The sequence below is a fragment of the Pelophylax lessonae genome, assembly GCF_965119305.1.
Source record: "Pelophylax lessonae genome assembly, chromosome: 13".
NCBI classification, from domain to species: domain Eukaryota; kingdom Metazoa; phylum Chordata; class Amphibia; order Anura; family Ranidae; genus Pelophylax; species Pelophylax lessonae.
Window position 1 is genome coordinate 139459151 of NC_138780.1, and position 20784 is coordinate 139479934.

Here is a 20784-nt window from a genome sequence, read left to right on the forward strand (position 1 = left end):
ATGTAAGCCATATTCATCAAAATTAATAGAAAGAAATGCTTGAACTATATCACTCTGTGTGTAACACATCCATATAAACTATATGAGTTTCACTTTTTGAATTTAATTACTGAAATAAATTAACCTTTTGATGATATTCTAATTTTACGAGATGCACCTGTAGGTAGTAAATAGCCTTGGTAGAAGCAAAAATTAGTATGAGAGCCGGTTCACACTGCCGCCACCACTAAAGTCGCCTCATAAGGGGCGACTTCTAGCGCGACTTTTAGCGCGACTTCAGCGCGACTTTTAGCGCGACTTCAGCGTGACTTCAGCGCGACGACTTTGTAGGACTTTGTATTTGGCCAATCAGAATATGATGTGTTATGACCTAATTTCCCTTTCCTTTTTTTTTTTTTTTGCTGGCATTTATCGGGCATTTTTTGGGCGTCTTTGGAGGCAGGCATGTCTTTAGTGTCTGGGGGGTCTAAAAAGTGTACCTGTGAATTTTCAGCTCTGTAGCATGTCCAGAACCCCCAAAAAATTTGCATTTTTCTTATAATTATTAATACAGCAGTGTGGCGGATTCTGTACACCTTGCCTTTTTTCTTGCAGTCATTTATCGGGCATTTTTGGAGGCAGGCATGACTTTTTTTGGATTTAGTGTCTGGGGGGGTCCAAAAAATGTACCTGTGAGGTTCCATCTCTGTAGCATGTCCATAACCCCCCCAAAATTATAATTTTTCTTATAATTTTTATTAGAACATTAATACGGCTTCTCTCCACCTGGCTTTTTTTCTTGCAGGCATTTATCAGGCATTTTTTGAGGCAGGCATGACTTTTTTTGGATTTAGTGTCTGGGGGGTCCAAAAAGTGTACCTGTGAAGTTTCATCTCTGTAGCATGTCCAGAACCCCCAAAAAATTAGCATTTTTCTTATAATTTTTATTAGAACATTAATACGGCTTCTCTCCACCTGGCTTTTTTTCTTGCAGGCATTTATCGGGCATTTTTTGAGGCAGGCATGACTTTTTTTGGATTTAGTGTCTGGGGGGTCTAAAAAGTGTCCCTGTGAAGTTTCAGCTCTGTAGCATGTCCAGAACCAGAAAAAAAAAGCATTTTTCTTATAATTATTAATACAGCAGTGTGGGTTCAGTGGGTTCAGTGTGGGTTCTGGACATGCTACAGAGCTGAAACTTCACAGGTACACTTTTTAGACCCCCCAGACACTAAATCCAAAAAAAAGTCATGCCTGCCTCCAAAAATGCCCGATAAATGCCTGCAAGAAAAAAGCCAGGTGGAGAGAAGCCGTATTAATGTTCTAATAAAAATTATAAGAAAAATGCGAATTTTTTTGGGGTTCTGGACATGCTACAGAGCTGAAATTTCACAGGTACACTTTTTATACCCCCCAGACAATAAATCCAAAAAAAGTCATGCCTGTCTCAAAAAATGCCCGATAAATGCCTGCATGAAAAAAAGCCAGGTGAAGAGAAGACGTATTAATGTTCTAATAAAAATTATAAGAAAAATGCTATTTTTTTGGGGGGTTCTGGACATGCTACAGAGCTGAAACTTCACAGGTACACTTTTTAGACCCGTATTAATGTTCTAATAAAAATTATAAGAAAAATGCTCTTTTTTTCTTGTTCAATACCATTTTTATGGAAAGTCGGATCACAAGTCGGATCACAAGTCGCTTCAATTAAGATAAGGAGACGACTCCCATTGAAGTATATGGGACAAGTCGGATCACAGGTCGCCTCAAAGTAGTACAGGACCCTTTTCTGAAGTCGGAGCGACTTCAGTAGTGCCAATTAAGAAGGCACTGATTGATTAACATGGCTTTTGTTATGTCAAGCGACCTGGGGCAACACAAGTCTCCTCATAAGTCGCCCTAGTGTGAATGGGCTCTTAACCGTTGTTTTCCTATTCAGCATGATGCAAAAGTGTATTGAATGATAAACACGTTGCATGGAATCTGTTCTTGAGAGTCAAATGATGCACTTTCTTGTATTTACTTGCTATAGCTTCTTCTGCGGTCTCCCCTTCTTTCCCCAAAGACTGTGTTACACTATATTATTTCCAGGAAGACCATTTAGATTCAAGACCAGAATGGAGACCTGCGTTTACATTGTTTAAAACAGGACTAAGTCTCCATTCACATTGATCCGACTTGGACCGCGACTTGTCAGCCTGACAAGTCACGGTCCGTCACGCTCCAATTGTGCGGTACAGGAGCCGTTCTAATAGGAGCGACACAAGTCGCTCCAACTTAGAAAAAGGTTCCTGTACTACTTCGGGGCGACCTGGAGCAACTTGCATAGACATTCATTTTATGAAGTCCGTGCAAGTCGTGCCGAAGTCGTGGTGTACGCGACTTCACAGGTCGCCCCCTAAGTCGGATCGCCGTAGTGTGGACTAAGACTGGGATGCCATTAAAGTTCATGTGCGTGTAAAGGCAGGAATTCCAATACTTTTGACAATATAGTGTATATTTTGGAACATAATGTAAAGTCTTAGCAGTCACTTGAGGGTTTTTCCATAATATACATAGACACATAACCCTAATTAACCGCTTGCCGACCGTCGCATTATTTACTGACCGACTATTTACTGCGGCGGTCAGCCCCTCACAGGCAAAGCGACGTAGGACGTCGCTAGCCTGTGAGGCTCTAGGGAGCAAGCGCCCGCCGATGTCCGCCGGGCACTCGCGGACGTCCGTTAAAATGTAAACAAAGCTGCCTGTCATTCTTCCCTGTGTAAGAATGAAGATCACACGGTTATACTATGTAGGACCGTTGATCTCTGTTCTTACACTAGTAGCCACAGCCAATCGCAGTTAGAAACACGCCCCTAGGGACACACTTAACCCCTCCCTCTCCAATAGAGTTAACTCCTTCACTGCCAGTGTCATTTTTGCAGTAACAGTGCATATGTATAGCACTGATTATTGCAGTAATGTCACTGGTAACCTCAAAAGTGTCAAAAATGTCAGTCAAGGGTCCGATCTGTCCGCCGCAATGTCACAGTCCAGCAAAAAAAATCGCAGATCGCCGACATTACTCGTTAAAAAAAAAATGACAAAAATCTTTTCCTTAGTTAGTACACGCAATAACTTTTGCGCAAACCAATCAAAATATGCTTTTTGCCATTTTTTTTACCAAACATAGGTAGCATAAAACAAATTGGCCTAAAATGTTAAAAAATTTTGATTTTTACATTTTTTGGGGGGGAATTTCATATAAAAAAATTTGAAAAATATAGTTATTTTTGCAAAATTTACGCTCCTATTTTTGTTTATAGAGCATGTTAAAAAAATCGCACAGGTGATCAAATACCACCAAAAGAAAGCTCTGTTTGTGGGGAAAAAAAGACATCAAATTTGTTTAGGTACATTGTCGCACGACCGCGCAATTGTCCGTTAAAGTCACGCAGTGCCGAATCACAAAATAGGCCCTGGTCAGGAAGGGGGTAAAATGTTCCGGGGCTTAAGTGGTTAATCTACCATAGTAATTGGCCAACATATGATCACCCTATAGAAGCGTTGTGAAACCTCTTGTGCTTCTAGCTGTCTATCATCTGATCTTTGCCTTCACAGATTAGACAGCACACGTCCGTTTCTCCTTTCCGTCAAGATGCAGACTTCAGGTTTACTGTCTCAAGACCAACAAATGACATTCCCGAAGGCTTTCTAGCTCTGTCGGTACCAAAGAGCGTTGATGGATTACCGCATTTCCTGCCTTCTCTAGAATCCTCAATTTTTTTTTTTTTTTTTTAGCCATAGGGGACCTCATAAGAGTTCTTGAGTGTTTTACGCTATATGGCCAGCAGGTAAAAGGAGATAGTGACTAATATCGAATTAAAGATTATGTGTACTGCAATAAATGGATCAGGCCCTGCATTTCATGCAAGACACGTCAAATAATCATTATTTGCAATGCTGTATTTAAAATGACGGCATGCATTTTTCATCAGCTGAATGACTTCCAGTACTTAGTAACTGTCACACGTTTTGTGTGATTTTCCAAAATGCGTTAGAACACAGAGAAGTCAAATTTGATGGCATTTAAAGTCCATTTAGTACGTACGTTTAGCAATCAGCTTTAAGGCCAAACTTGTACAGGAGGGAAAAATACGTTATTTTATCTGCGTGATCGGAGCGATAGCTGAACAAATCCACTATACTGTGAGGTGCTTATCAGAAAAGCATGCACATCAAGACTTGAAATAGAATTGTTTAGACATAATGAACTCATAGGCAGCTGCATAGACAAAAAGAACATAATAACTAAAATCCTGGCTTTGTTCAACTAAAAGCAGGTGGTGTTTGTACAATAAGAACAATGTATAGTGTTTTGTATATCATTTCTTTATTATGTTTAGTACAAAGAAATGCATTTAAAAAGTTTTTTTATTTGGGAATATTGCACGTGTACAGATCATATTTATTTTTTCAGGCCAGCAGGGGGCATGTTCAGCATTTTGTTACATGTTCTACAAGGGAAATCATAAAGCAGTAATAAACCTAAAACCAAAAATGTACTATAGTGCAGTTTACCATTCATTAGATGCGGTGGCTGCATTCGTTTTCTTGGGCTTTTTCCCCTCTGTTTTCATCTGACGATATGGCCAGTTACAAGCCACCTGTATTAGAGTGCTCCTACTCTGGATGAAGGAGCACAGATGGCACCTTTGGACAGCAGCATTGACAGTCTTAGGGGAGGGGAGTGTTAGATGTAATTGCAGATTAATGGCACTTTTCCACTGCAAGTACCGGCTAGTACCGGCTCGGCTCTACTCGGCCCTGCTTGGCCCGATTTGCTTTTCCACTGCTGGTACCGCATGGTATAGTGTCGGAACGGTTCGGTACGGTACGTTATAGGTTTGCTTTTCCACTAAAGTAGTACTAAAGTTAAGTGGGTGGGATAACAACGGGGTGGGTGGTATTCTCTGACCAATCAGTGGCTAGTAGTGACTGCATGCAAAGGATTGTGGGATATGGTACCAGTTTGGTACCTGTTGGAACCACAATCGAGTAGGTACTGTTTTTTCAGAGCCGTACCGTACCGTACCGTTCGGTTCCATGCAGTGGAAAAGCAAACCTATACAGTACCGTACCGAACCGTTCCGACCCTATACCATGCGGTACCAGCAGTGGAAAAGCACAAAAGCGTGCCGAACCGTTACAGTTCCATGCAGTGGAAAAGCGCCATTAGATACACTAGCAAATTAAAGCCAAACTCTAGCTAACACTGCAGGTACATCAGCAGTTTCAAGGAAAGGAATCCTAAAAAAGAAAATGAAGGCAGCCATAACATCTAAGCAGGGCAGCCATCAGAAATATTGGGGCCCCTAATACAGCTTTAGGCCGGAGCCCCCCATGCCTGACCACCAACATTCCCCAGGGCCCAGTGGCCATCTCACCAAGTCCTTCAGTGTCCCACTTTTATTTAACACTCCTACAACCTAATATATGAAAATGAAGAGTGCATTCCAAGTCATCAGTGCTTTCAAGATTTAACAGTAAGCAATTATATTTTGGTCAAAAAATATGAAGCCTGCCACCACAACATATCACCTCTCCTTCCTTTACATGCCCATTTTACAGGGGGGTAAAATGTTCACCCTACCTTCCTTCACATGGCCATTTCATTTCAATCCAGCAAATAGACAGCCCCATATATTCAGCAAAGAGACATCCCTGTCCCGCAAAGAGACATCCCAATTCAGCAAAGAGACAGCCCAGTCCAGCAAAGAGACAACCACTCCATCAAAAAGACAGCCCCTTCATCAAAGTGACAGCCCAATCCAGCAAAAAAACACATCCAAATCCAGCAAAGAGACATCCCTCAGGTAGCTTGGGACACCAGGGTGGCTGGGACCCTAGTGATGACAGGGCCCCAAAAGAGTGTATGGGCTGTCCCCCATTGATGGCTGCCCTGCATCTAAGAATGAAGAAGGGGGGATAGGTGGGACTTTAAATGAGGCAATAACTGGGTAGAGTCCTATGCCTCCATCCCTGGTGCAGACATCTAATTATTGGCAAATTGCAATATAAAAAATGCTTTGGCGTTTATTACAGCTTTGAAGCTGAGCTAAACCCACCCATTTAAAGCAGAACTAAACCCATTGGTTTAACCATAGCTTCCAACTGTCTCTGAATTGGAGAACTGTCCCTAATTTTAAGGGACTGCCCCCCCTTTTGGAACTGCCCCCTGTCCCCTGTTTTGGTCTGATTAACCTCTTCTGCTCTGGTAGGTTTACCCCCCCCCCCCTTCATTACCAGGCTATTTTTTGTGATATGGTGCACATTTCTAGCACTGACTACTGTAGCAATGTCACTGGTCCCCCCCAAAAGTGTAAAAAGTGTAAAAAATGTCAGTTAGGGGTCCGATCTGTCTGCCGCAATGTCGCAGTACCACTGAAATCATTAATCGTCGCCATTACTAGTAAAAAATAAATAAATAAATAAATAAAAATTACACAAATCTTTCCCCTAGTTTGTAGACATGATGACTTTTGTGCAAACCAATCAATATAATCTTAGTAGGATTTTTTTACCAAAAATATGTAGCAGAATACAAATTGGCCTAAAATGATGAAAAAATTGGATAAGTGAAAAATATTGTTTTTTTATTCTTCAGAATTGTCGCTCTTTTTTTTTTTTTTATAGCGCAAAAAATAAAAATCACAGAGGTGATCAAATACCACAAAAGAAAACTCTATTTGTGGGGAAAAAGGAAATCAATTTTATATGGGTACAGAGTCGCACGACTGCGCAATTGTCAGTTAAAGTAACGCAGTGCCGTATCACATAAAATGGCCTGGTCATTAAGGGGAAAAACCTTCCAGTCCAGAAGTGGTTAAAAGAGAATTATACAAAAAAAAGTATTAGTAAAAGTGATTGTAAAGTCTCGTTTTTTTTTTTTATAAAAATAACAAACATGGTATAACACTCTGTGTAGTGGTTTTGCACAGAGCAGCCCTGATCCTCCTCTTCTGAGGTCCCTCTGTGGCGCTCCTGGTCACTAGCCGAGCTGCAGCTCCGTGTGTCTATTCAGACACTGAGCCACAGCCCAGCCCTTCCCCCTCTCTCTCCTCATTGGCTCACAGAATTTGATTGACAGCAGCGGGAGCCAATGGTACCGTGCTGCCATCTCAGCCAATGAGGAGGGAGAGTCTCGGGCAGCCAAGACACTGCTGCAACTCTCTATGGACCAAAATGGGCACAGCTAAGTATTGGGGGAGGGGCTGGGGGCAGCTGCACACAGAAGGTTTTTTTATCTTAATGCATTAAGATAAAAAAAAACCTTCTGTCTTTAAACCCACTTTTTTTTTACCACTACTATTCCTTTATACCGGCTTTTCACATTTACAAATGCAGCAATTTAGAAATTGGATGGGAAACACTATTTGAAAGATAAAAAGTGCATTTTATATACAACTACATACAGTATCTCACAAAAGCTAGTACACACCTCGCATTTTTGTAAATATTTTATTATATCTTTTCATGTTATAACACTTAGAGCCGGTTCACACTGGGGCGACCTCTCAGGCGACCTGGTCGCCTGACAGGTCGCCGTAGGTCGCCTGCCATAGAGAAGCTGTGGACCCGTTCTAATAGGAGTGACACAAGTCGCTCCGACTTAGAAAAAGGGTCTGGAGCTTCTTTGGGGCGACCCGGAGCGACCTGCATTGACTTCAATGTTATGAAGTCCGTGCCGGCCGCTCCGAGGTCGCGGTGCGAGCTGCGCACCGCGACTTGTGAGGTCGCCCCGGCAAGTCAGATCGCTCTAATGTGAACCTGCTCTGAAGAAATGACACTTTGCTACAATGGAAATTAGTGAGTGTACAACTTGTATAACAGTGTAAATTTCCTGCCCCCTCAAAATAACTCAACACACAGCAATTAATGTCTAAACCGCTGGCAACAAAAGTGAGTACACCCCTAAGTGAAAATGTCCAAATTGGGCCCAAAGTGTCAATATTTTGTGTGGCCACCATATTTTCCAGCACTGCCTTAACCCTCTTGGGCATGGAGTTCACCAGAGCTTCACAGGTTGCCACTGGATTTCTCTTCCACTCTTCCATGATGACATCACAGAGCTGGTGGATGTTAGAGACCTTGTGCTCCTCCACCTTCTGTTTGAGGATGCCCCACAGATGCTCAATAAGGTTTAGGTCTGGAGACATGCTTGGCCAGTCCATCACCTTTACCCTCAGCTTCTTTAGCAAGGCAGTGGTCGTCTTGGAGGTGTGTTTGGGTTTGCTATGATGTTGGAATACTGCCCTACGGCCCAGTCTCTGAAGGGAGGAGATCATGCTCTGCTTTACTATGTCACAGTACATGTTGGCATTCATGGTTCCCTCAATGAACTGTAGCTCCCCGGTGCCGGCAGCACTCATGCAGCCCCAGACCATGACATTCCCACCACCATGCTTGACTGCAGGCAAGACACACTTGTCTTTGTACTCCTCACCTGGTTGCCGCCACACATGCTTGACACCATCTGAACAAAATAAGTGTATCTTGGTCTCATCAGACCACAGGACATGGTTCCAGTAATCCATGTCCTTAGTCTGCTTGTCTTCAGCAAACTGTTTGCAGGCTTTCTTGTGCATCATCTGAAGAGGCTTTCTTCTGGGACGACAGACATGCAGACCAATTTGATGCAGTGTGTGGCTTTTGGTCTGAGCACTGACAGGCTGACCCCCCCCCCCCCCCATCCCTTCAAGCTCTGCAGCAATGTTGGCAGCACTCGTCTATTTCCCTAAGGCAACCTCTGGATATGACGCTGAGCATGTTCTGAGTGGAGCCTGTCCTGTTCAACCATTGTATTGTCTTGGCCACCGTGCTGCAGCTCAGTTTTAGAGTCTTGGCAATCTTCTTATAGCCTAGGCCATCTTTATGTAGAGCAACATTTCTTTTTTTTCAGATCCTTTAGAGAGTTCTTTGCCATGAGGTGCTATGTTGACCTTACAGTGACAAGTATGAGAGAGTGAGAGCAGTAACACAAAATTTTACACACCTGCTCCCTATTCACACCTGAGACCTTGTAACACTAGACAAAAAATAGGATAGAAGAAAGTGGGGCTTTACGGGCTGGTGGGAGAAGGATCATGACAAAACCAACATATTCAAAAAATACATTTTATTAATTCAACGTTAAAAACATGAGCTAAAATGCACATGTGGATACAATATATATCAACAATTAAAATCAATTCATCAGAGTCATTTTAAATAGAAATACAACCCATAAAGGAAAAACCGAAACCGATATGGGAGAGATGGTGGGTCTCAGGTGGAAGGCGGTCAATGTAGGTCCCCAGCAAGCCGACGCGTTTCGATCATGGCTTCCTCAGGGCCAGAGAGACCATGACAGACCGGTATTTCCTTTGTGTAATGACTCAGAGGATGATCAGGCTATGGCAAGACATATAATTCGAAGCACAGCTGTGGTTCAATGGTCATATAGTGACACTGAGGTTTCTCATTTGTTCGTGTATATGTGTACACCTGGATATGCGTATCTATCTCATCTCCAGTAATTTATTAGGAGGTCACTGCTAGCAATAGTTAGGTCCCAACTTCTTCCTCCCCTGGGGGTACCTCTAAGGAAAGTCAGTCATGAAAATATGTTTCAGACCCGGGTTGCACAGGTAGTAACCTATTAATAGAAAAGCCTCAGTTGCGGGCAGATTATAGCATATCAACAGGTTGTCCCATTTAGACGGGGGGGTGCAGAGACCCTCCAATGCCTCCGGCCTTTAATAGACCTTTGTAATGCCTTCCATAGACAAGCCTGCCTTGTAACACTAACGAGTCACATGACACCAGGGAGGGAAAAAAGACTAATTGGGCCCAATTTGGACAGTTTCACTTAGGGGTGTACTCACTTTTGTTGCCAGCAGTTTAGACATTAATGGCTGTGTGTTGAGTTATTTTGAGGGGACAGCAAATTTACACTGTTATACAAGCTGTACACTCATTACTTTACATTGTAGCAAAGTGTCATTTCTTCAGTGTTGTCACATGAAAAGTTATAATAAAATATTTACAAAAATGTGAGGGGTGTACTCACTTTAGTGAGATACTGTAGATCAGACCAAAATGAGGGACACATGAGGAGGACAGAGAGACTTTGTTCCAAATCAGAGACAGTCCCTTAAAATCAAAGATAGTTGTGAGCTGTGGTTTAATACCACAGTAAAGTTCCCCTGGACAAAAATGAGTATTTAACCCTTGCAGTGGAGGGAGTTCTACTCCAAGGGTAGTTCTGTCATTTCCCCGAAGGTCAGCATTAACTGCTTTGCTGAAAACAACAGTTCAGTGAATGAGCCTCAGATTACACACACAGCTGAGCCATTCCCATCCTCTCTATAGCTCTGTACAGAATTGTAATAATGGATAGACACTCTGAAAGGAAACAGCTTCCACTTCTCTCATTTCTTCTCTGCAATAGTACTGTGTGACACTGAGGCCATGTGTTTATAGATTTTATAGAAATTATTTTAAAAAAAGCATAAAACCTCAGTCTATTAATATAGGAAAAATAGATTAGACGAGTTTCTAAATACTGTGCATAAAGAGTGGTCTGTTTTCTGAATAGGTGTGAGTAAACCTCCTGCGTTTTGGTTCTTTGGTTGAAGCTGCGAGTGACTTTTTCTTAAGCTGAGGGCACGGCTTAGCCGTCCACTTTTCTATAGAGGGTGACTAACTGCATTAGTCAGTCTTCTCAGTGGGAGTGGGTGTCTGTTTTGCTATTAAATGTAACCTATTTTGCTGCAGAGAAATAAATACAATCCAATATTTTTAAAGCTGAACTCCGGAAAGCTAAAATGCCCTACCTTGCAGTGGGGCATTGCCCGTTCTGCAAGGGCTAACAGTCTTTTATTTCTAGGAGATCGAGTGCAGCACTTTTACCTACCAGATTGTCTGCTTCTCGAGACTCCTCTGCACTGCTAGACTGGTCCCTACAGCGTCTTCTCCTCTGCAGCGTCTTCTCCCCTGTGCTCCGGAGGTCTTCTGAGGTCATCTAGACCAATGCAGGGCCTATAGCCCTTCCGAGGGGCAGTATACTGCCAGAGAGAAGGGGAGAGCCATTTTCACGGGAAGCAGAGGATCAAGTAAGTAAAATTGCTTTTCATGTCTCCTAGACTAAATGAGCTGTTAACATTTGCAGTGCTGAGGCAGCCCTACTGCAAGGAAGAGTTTTAAAGAGGCAGGGCCGGGACAAGGGGGGGCAGGAGGGGGAAGCTGCCTTGGGCGCAATGGTTTATTGCAGGGACTTGGGCACTCTGACGCTAACCCTAAGGGAAGGGTGGGGAGCAGTTTGGCATCTTTGCCCTGGGAGCTGAGTGGCCTTGTCCTGCCACTCCAGCTCCTGCACCACACACACACACAAATACTGTAGCTGCTGACTGATAATATTAGGACAATTACCTGTCCAGGGATCCCGCCATGTCGACACTACAGCCGATTTTTCAATCGGTTCTTGGGGGCTGCTGCCACCATTCCTTGTAAGGGAAACCAGCAGTGAAGCCTTGCAGCCTACTGTGCTTTGTCAATGACTCAGCGGCTGGGGAAGGAGGAGGAGGGCCAAACTTCTGGGGGACCTCACCGCGGCAAGTTCTCCTGGAAGTGGGGATGGGTAACTGTCAAAAACAGGTACCCGCTCCCCCCGAAAAGGGCCAAATGTGGCAGCAGAGGGGGGAGGAAGCAAACAAGCAGGACTTTCCCTTTTGCTTGGAGATCCACTTTAAGTTCTCTGGAATTCAGCTTTAAATCATTGCTGTCCTCTGCTACCTGGAAACTTCTTACCGTTAGTAGTCCAGCATTCAGGGTCACTTGATGGGCATTTTAAAGTGACCATAAACTATATAATCTTATTGTACAATCTCATTTGGATCTATTACGTAGTGAAACAGCACTCATTGGCTACAAATTTAATTGATTGTTTAGGTTTGTCCTCAAATTAAATAGTTTTGGTAACACTAAAATTAGTATTAGGGCTCTTTCACACGGGCGTTCCGTATGTCCGTTTTTCATCCCATCCGTTTGCGGATGAAAAACGGACATAATGTATCTCTATGTAAATACGGATGTCAGCGGATGATCATCCGCTGACATCCATTTTTCGTCCGTTCCGTTCAGTTCAGTTTTTTGGAACGGAAGAGAAACCTATTTTTTATTCCGTTCAAAAAACGGAACAGACGCAAAAACGAATGCCAGTGGTGTCATCCGTTGACATCCGTATTTACATAGAGATACATTATGTCCGTTTTTCATCCGCAAACGGATGGGATGAAAAACGGACAGACGGACCGGATGACACAAGTGTCATCCGTGTCCGTTTCAAAAAAAAAAAAAGGACCTTAACCGGCCAAAAAAAAACTGAACGCCCGTGTAAAAGAGCCCTTAGTTATATCTGACAGCTTTATAGTATTCCCAGAAGACAGCTATCCCTGTAGTTCCAGGTGGGCAACGCTGATCCTTCTGAACTCTGCATTATGAACAAGAGAGTCGATGCACCTGCTATGCCCGCCCCTTCTCTCCTGCTGCCCAATCACAAACAAAATACAAAGGCTTCTGTGAATGGGCAGCAGAGGTCAGAGGCAGGCATAGCTGCTCTGTGTGCCTTTCCCCTCTCAGATCCCCAGAGTGTCTCTCTGCCAGAGCAATAAACCTGTCTGATGTAAAGATTGGAGATAAGATCTAGAGATTTCATGCAGCTTCTTGAACTTAACTCATAGAGTGTCTTCACTTTTAACAAAGTGGCTGAATTCCTGGAATTCAGGTTTAAAATCTGTGTCTTCTGGAAGTACAGAAAATACCTGTTAGACTGCCAGAAATTCATTGAGCTCATAGCTTCCTGTAGTGGGCTGACAACGCTGCCTCTGCTGCACTGAAATCCCAAGCAGTGTTGTCAGCCCCACTTGAGTTCTCCACATCGGAAGTACAGAACACCTTTCTCTCTTTTCATCTCTATAACATCAAGTAAAGGTTTTCTGTAACCTACAGAGAATTTATTAGAGCTTGGATTTCAGTGCAGCAGAGGAAGAATGTACTGGATTTCTGGCAGAATTAACAGGTATTTTTTGCACATGTAGCATTTTTAAAGGGATATAACTATGGAAAGAGGGGATGTGTGCTGAATATGATTTTTTCCCCAAGACATATAATTTAAATTGTTGACTGATGCACAGATAATAATGTATTGAATGAATGTATCTCTGCTGCCTGTTATTAATGTATGAGGACAGCATTGTAGAAACCCTCTAGCTATCCAAAGAAGCCCAGTGTCAGGAGGTGGTAGTAAAAGTCATATTTATTCTATAGCATTAATGTGTTCATTTCTACTAGCAAAATAATGTTTAAGCCAACCATTCCACATTTAGATGTTACAGTTTTTATTTAGGTGTGAACATTTTTTCTGTACCTTCAAATGATTAACTAACCTCAACCTTAGTGTGCTCAGGGCATAGGTGTGCACAGCCTATTGCATTAGGGTGTGCACCCCAAAACACTTATGCCTGTGTGTGCATGTGCATATATACACTGACAGTAGAGCAGTGGACGGTGTCAGTAGGGCAGAGAGTGGTGTCGGTAGGGCAGTGGAAATTGTCCGTAGTTTTGATTTTTCTTATTTTATATTTTATTAATTTTTACAATTTTATTTTTTTTACAATTTTTTTAGGAGCTTTGGTAAAATATCAGGGGTCCAAACAGGGGGAATCTGTGCCAAACGGAGAGATTAGGGTGTGCCCAGACACACCTGGCACACACCCTGTGCGCACGCCTATGGCTCAGGGTGCATTTTAGACCATTATTAAAATATCCCTGTTAGAGATGACAGGTTATGAGAATATAAATAAATGATGGTAGTTACCATTGGTGATCTCCTAATGAAGACACTAGTTGACTGGCTGTCATAGCTATTCAATGGCTTTCCATATCCCTGACAGGTATTTTGGTGTTTTGACGTCACCTTGGCTTTGCAAATTCTTTTTCCATTCCTATATATTGTCTAAGTGGTATATTTATAAAGCAGGGAGTGTGACATTCATAAAATATTCACTGTAGGTGAATCTTCGTGGTGCATGTCTTTAAAATTAAAGGGTTAGTTCATCTTTTCACAAAAAATTGAATGGTGGACTAACTTACTATACCCTCCCCCGGTCTCTGCCTCACTAATCTCCTTCCTTGATTATCTTCTGCTGCCCACGTAGCCAGTGTAGCGGTCCGGGCATCTGAAAAAGGCCTAGAGGCTGCGTAGCATCATGGTGGTGAGCGGGCATTGGGCAGGACTGGCGCCAGACACCACTGACCAATAAGAATCACTCTGGGCCATCCCAAAAGAAAGGAGGGTGCAGAAGAGCATGACTTTCTGGACTGCTATGTCACCTAGCAAGGGCAGTGAAAGATATTCATCCTAGGAGGTAAGTGCAGCCGAGACCGGGGCCGTGGGGAGGGTTTTGAGTTTTTTCACCTTTTCATGTTTTGCAAAAAAGGTGAACCAACCCTTTAACTTACTGTGAATGTCACATTTACTGTCTTAGTGTCGCAAAGTGTAACAATTACAGATATGAATTACCTTTCACAGAGATCACAGTACTTCACAGGACAATAAAGCCATCTTTGTTTGGGCATCCAAGGGTTGTATTTGAATTTTTGGACTGAAAGTCTGGCTCAGCTACATAGTTTAAAGCAGGGATCCTCAAACTACGGCCCTCCAGCTGTTGCGGAACTACACATCCCATGAGGCATTGTAAAACTCTGACATTCACAGACATGACAAGGCATGATGGGAATTGTAGTTCCTGAACAACTGGAGGGCCAGAGTTTGAAGACCTCGGGTTTAAAGGGTGAATTCACACATGATCGCCGAGCAAACAGAGCAATTCAACACTATGGCCGCTTTACATTGCCAGCTAGCTAGGGGGCAGTGTGGTGCACAATTCAGCACACAGTGCCAACCCCTTTTTTTTTTTTTATGAGCTTTATTTGAAGTGTAGAAAACATACACTTCATTCACTGCAATGTCCGGCAGCGCAATGCACTGTGCTGCCTGACATTGCAGTGCGGGGCCAGTGTGCTGCGATGAAATGCAGCATGTCTGCATTTTATCACAGAATGCTGCAGCACAGCACTATGCTTTATTGCAGTGTGAAAGGGGCACAGAAGAATCAATTGTTCCCTGTGTGTTCCTGCGGTGACAGGCGGTAAAACATCTTTCAGTGCACATGGTGTGAATTGGCCCTAAATCCTGGGACCTGTGAAATTCTTGGCCATGTTCACAAACATCTTGACACAGATCAGCCCCTGCTGCAGCCTCTTACATTGTTACTAGCTACCAAGTTACAATTGTGTAGCAGGGCCGTCTTTAACGCTGGGCAAAAGGGGCAGTTGCCCCCTGTCTAGTCATTATTGTGAGGCCCAAAGCAGCTGCCCCTTGAGCCCGCACTGCCTGCAAATAGTTGATAAGTGGATTTGGGAGGGCCCAACAAAATGTGTGCCCAGGCTCCAATCAATAATAAAGACGGCCCTGTGTTGTAGTTTGATCGATGGAGGAGTAGAGACTAAAGCAATGCTTCCTCCTGCTTGCAGCAGACTGATGACATTATCTCAGTTTAGGCAAAAAAGTATTGAGCTTTTTTGAAATCCAAAACAGAAGGGAACCAATAGAAGGGCACTTCAGAAAAATGATAACCCGAGAAGAAGAAAAGGGAAACTGCAGTATCTATTGCATAGGAGTCTAAGGGATCTCATCAAGTCTATCATGCTCAACACATTATGTGGCCTCAGGGCTTAAAAAAAATCTTTATTTTTTAAATAAACATTGAATACAGAAGGCACCTTTGACACTTGTGTTTTCAACTATAATGGGTTTTCTAACGAGAGGGCACACCAGAAGTGTGCTCTTGCATTCTCTCTGTAGAAATCCTTGATTGGGCTCCACAGAAAAGGCAGGAAGGAAATTCGTTATTCCATTAATTCATCCAATCTTCACTATAAATTTGAGTTTGAGCTATTGAGCTCTCCACACATTTTATTTTCCTGCAAAACAATTAGGCCGCTAAAAATGTAAAAAAGGAGCCTGAAGCACCACCCGATGTCTGAAAATAAAGTTATGTTGTTAACACACATCTTTTATATTTGCTTAATTTAAAACTCCAAACCAAATACAAATGAGCTATACATGACAACAATATAAATTCACTTTTATTTCAATCCACTGTCATCTGCCATTCGCTACCAATTTCTGTTCATGAAAATATAATTATATAGACCATGTAATACATTTTTTCTGGGCAATTTGTCGTTATGTGAACTAAGATATGTAAAAATAATTCACTCAAGCATAATAATGTATCACAGAGTTGTAAACATTGCTGAATTTTGAGTGTCCTGGCTTAGAATTCATTAAATTGAATTTATGAAGCCTCTGTATTATATCCACTTCTGTTTAATTAGTTTTATTAATAGCCCGCAGTTGTGCGGGGAAAGTATTGTCCCGGTGTTGGCAGACAATTCTAAACTGAGTGCAGTGATAAATGCACAAATTAGATACTTAGGGAAATCACTTATTAACTCAGTGAAGCCTTATTGTCTGATAGCAGCTAGAAATGGGCTGGTTTGGATCTATCTGTTCCTGTATATTTCAACACTCACTGTAGATCCCTTTTGCACCCAACACAAATGTTGTGTTGAGTGCAAAATGTTGTGTTGGGTACAGTGCTCACTGGGCTATTACCCTCTAAAGCACATGTGTCAAACACAAGGCCCGCGGGCCGAATCAGGCGCTCCAGGCCATTTCATGTGGCCCTCACACCTCTCCTAGAGGTTCAGTAGAGCTCCAGCCCTCCTTTGGGCCTCCCCCAAACCCTTCACTTTCTGCTTCCTAGCTCTGCTCCAAGCTTCTTCCCAGCAGCAACACAAGGTAAGGGGGTGCACTTTGATGTAAGGGGTGGGGGTGGTGGGGGACTCTTGACATCTGATGTAAGTGGGTTGAGATACAACCGGCCCTTTGAGGGCAATCATAATGCTGATGTGGCCCTCGATGAAGTTGAGTTTGACACCCCTACCTGGCTTTTCTGATACTTGTTCATGGCTCTAAAGATATTGAAGTCATAGAGTAAGTATTACAGCTAGGCAACAAAGATTCACAAGGAGCTGAGCAATGGCAGCTCCCGTATTTCTCTTATGATAAGTTTTCTTCAAAACGTACAAGCAAGGTCTGTTTAATACACCAGGACCCTCTCCCCCATTCTCCAATAAAAAATATGGTGCATTGAAGTAATAAAAAAGAAATCTGCAGAGAAAAAAGTTAGTATATATTTTACTAACCTTACTCCAGGCGTCTGCAAAGCAGTAGGTGGTGTGATCATGCCAAATCTGGTGAGATGATCCTCTTACACATTGCAGACTGTCTTTTTACAAGATTTTGGATGCTCAGCATTCCCAGGATCTGGATGTAGGTTTTGGGACATTAACCTTACCTAGGCGCTGTTGGGTAGAACCCAGGGTAAGGTAACTACTGTATATTTACAAACTTGTTTTCCCACAGCCACTATTTAACCCCTTTAAGCTGGCGCCTTCCAGCTCTTTAAATAGTTTCTGATGCTGGGAGGCGGGGCGGGGTTTATGGTTAGTCAATTACGGCGGTCACATGATCGCAAAGCGCCCAATTGCAAGGAGCAATCGGGAGCTTTCTGTTAGTGTCTGCAGTGTGGAATGCAAATATGTGGCTGCTCGGCACCAAGGCCCATCCTTCGAAAAGGCTGCATATTTGCGTACAGTTGGCGTGAAGGGGACCTTGTTGTATTAAGCTGACCTTGCTTCTTTAGCACAAGGTCCACTTTAAAGTGTCATTAAACCCACATCATTAAAATCTGTCAGTAGATGTTATATTACATGCTGTTCATACACAGTCACTTTTGGAATTCATTTTCTGTAGTCTGCAAAAAACCTGGTTGATCCTGCTGTTCACTGTCCTACCCTCTTTGTCTGTATCCTCGCTGCAGCCTGAGATTGTGTAGACCAGCCATTGCCACATCTACTGATGCTCCAGTTTCAGCTCCCTTCTAAGCTATTTATTTCCTCCTTTTTTACTAACTGGGCAGCCCACACGACTATAGAGTCACACATGTGGGTGTATACACAGTGGTAAATGACAGCCCATTCCCTTCCTACTCCTCCATGCTCAATAAATAGCTAAAGGGAAGGTATATTACATGTTGATTGATGAAGGTATCATCTCCCTGCAATTCTAAGCACATACTATACTAACATTAGACTTAGGCTGGAGGGGCGTGAAACAGACTATGATTGGTAGAATCTCCTCCTAGATAGCCCACACCATATTTTTGAACAAAAATATTAAAAAACTGAGTTCAAATACACATTTGTATGACAATTTAAAACCTGTGTTTGGTATTAGTAAGTATTTTTCCTCTGTATTCCGAAGAATGTTTCTTTTTTTTGAACATGTGACTGGTAGCAGAACTAGAAGCTCCTCCCGCTGATGTTTCGCTGCAGACAGGCTGGGAAAGAGCCGGGTCACGTGACAACTGTATATCGATTATGAAAAAAGGTACTTAGATTTTTTTTTATTAAAATAATTACAGTGCCATCATCCATATACACAAAGTGATACTAAACACACACTGTTTTTCTTTAAGTAGTGACTAATGATGCAGACTCAGGACCATTAACACTTATTCATTGTGGTAACACACACTTAAATGAACATGTTATTGTTCACTATCACAATGCGTGGCACCCGCTCTGTTTGTGGTGCTATATATTATGAATTAATCCCCATTGTTACAGTGGGGTCCAACATATAGCAGTGCATCACCTTTTTGTTTGTTTTTTATTGGTTGAGCAAGATGGACTTGTGTCTTTTTTCAACCTAACTAACTACGTAACTATGTAACTATCACAATGATGATACCATGCATTGTGGAGTGCTGTGTTGCTGTAATGGTGCCTATAGAGCAGTGTTTCTCAGACTTTTTTTTCAGTCAAGGCACCCTTTAAAATGATGGACAATCTAGAGGCACTCTCCAAAATTATGGTCTTGAGGCACCCCATTCTAAAATGTCAAAAATATTCCAATAGTTTTCAACATAATGCAGCAACATCAATACACTTAGGACACCCAACGTTAGAGGTGAAAAATTCTTCCAAAACAAATACACTTTTGCAAACTGGTACGGACTAGTATTCCAGTGTTTCTCTTCTCCCTCAGTTTTTATCAATCACTTAGCTAATGAGACCCCAAAGCTGATGGAGAGAGGCAAGGGAGGGTCAAACAAGTACGATATGCAGGCAACTGACATCCTCCTTATCAACTTAGGGCATTGGTCATTAGGAGGGTGGCAGCTAGAAGGTTGTAATGGTGCACAATGAAAACCTGTAGATTTGTGGGGCAATTTTTAGGCACCCCTGAAGAAATCTCCTTTAGGCACCCTGGTTGAAAAAGGCTGCTATAGACATTAGAAAACAGTCTCCTATTCCAGCCCTTTTGGCTGTTTCTGACAACATCCTGCTTCTATGGGGCAGCACCCAACAGATTTGAACAATTGTTGTCCATGCAGCTTTAGAAAACATTGCTTGAATATTGTTTTCCCCACCACTAGGACTGTCTGCTTGTGGCTCCCCTTCCTCTTCCAATACCATAGACAGGAGCAGTCATGTGTCTAAAGCGTCCCTGTCTAGGAGAAGTCAGGTGTGCTGTCCAACTGTTCTGTCATGCCTACGGCCAGCTTTGGTTGTGCTCTCATTCCAGAGAACAATAGTGAATTAGATGAAATTTTACAATTCAGGCAGGCTTGCTTCCAGTACTTGGAAAAGATCTGCCATCATCATGTTCACTGCATACTCACATTATGTCACATTGCTGGACGGCGGCAATAGAATTGTATTTAGCTAATAAACTGTCTCTGTTTCTGAAAGGTACACTCCAATCAAAACATTTTAGGAGTTTTCCCTTTATTTTCACCTGGTTATCTGGCCAGTAAGTCTGCTACTTTTTATTTTTAACAATCTGTCCAGCAAAAGTTAGAGGGTTGAGACAAACCATCTAACACTTTGTTTAACCACTTAAGGACCAAGCCTATTTCTGACAGTTGTTTATAAGTTAAAAATCTGTATTTTTAGCTAGAAAATTACTTAGAACCCCCAAATATTATATATATATATATATATATATATATATATATATATATATATATATATATATATTTAGCAAAGACTCTGGAGAATAAAATGGCGTTGCAATATTTTTTTGTCACGCGGTATGTGTGCAGCAGTCTTTCAAACGCAATTTTATTGTAAAAATAAATTTCACTGCATTAAAAAAACTAAACAGTAAAGTTAGCCCAGATTTTTTTGTATATTGTGAAAGATGATGTCACGCCGAGTAAATATATACCTAATATGTTGCGGTTTAAAATTGCGCACACTCGTGGAATGGCAATAAACTACGGTACTCAAATCTCCATTGGCGATGCTTTAAAATTTTAACAGTTACCTGTTTAGAGTTACAGCATAGGTCTTTTTTTAGAACTATTGCTCTCACTCTGGCGATTGCAGCGATACCTCACATGTGTGGTTTGAACACCGTTTTCATTTGCGGGCGTGACTTATGTATGCGTTTTCTTTCGTGTGCAAGCTCACGTCGACAGGGGCACTTTAAAAAGGTTTTTTTTTCCCTATTTATTTTATAAAATTTTTTATTTTTAGCACTGTTTTTAAAAAAAAATCTGATCACTTTTATTGCTGTCACAAGGA

At 42.2% G+C, this 20784-nt stretch overlaps 1 protein-coding gene across 4 annotated transcripts in view; it reads left to right on the plus strand.

Moving 5' to 3' along the window:
* Nucleotides 1-20784, plus strand: part of SLC35F4 (solute carrier family 35 member F4) — a 393851-nt gene that overhangs the window by 244187 nt on the left and 128880 nt on the right. The gene's annotated exons all lie outside the window — the stretch shown is intronic.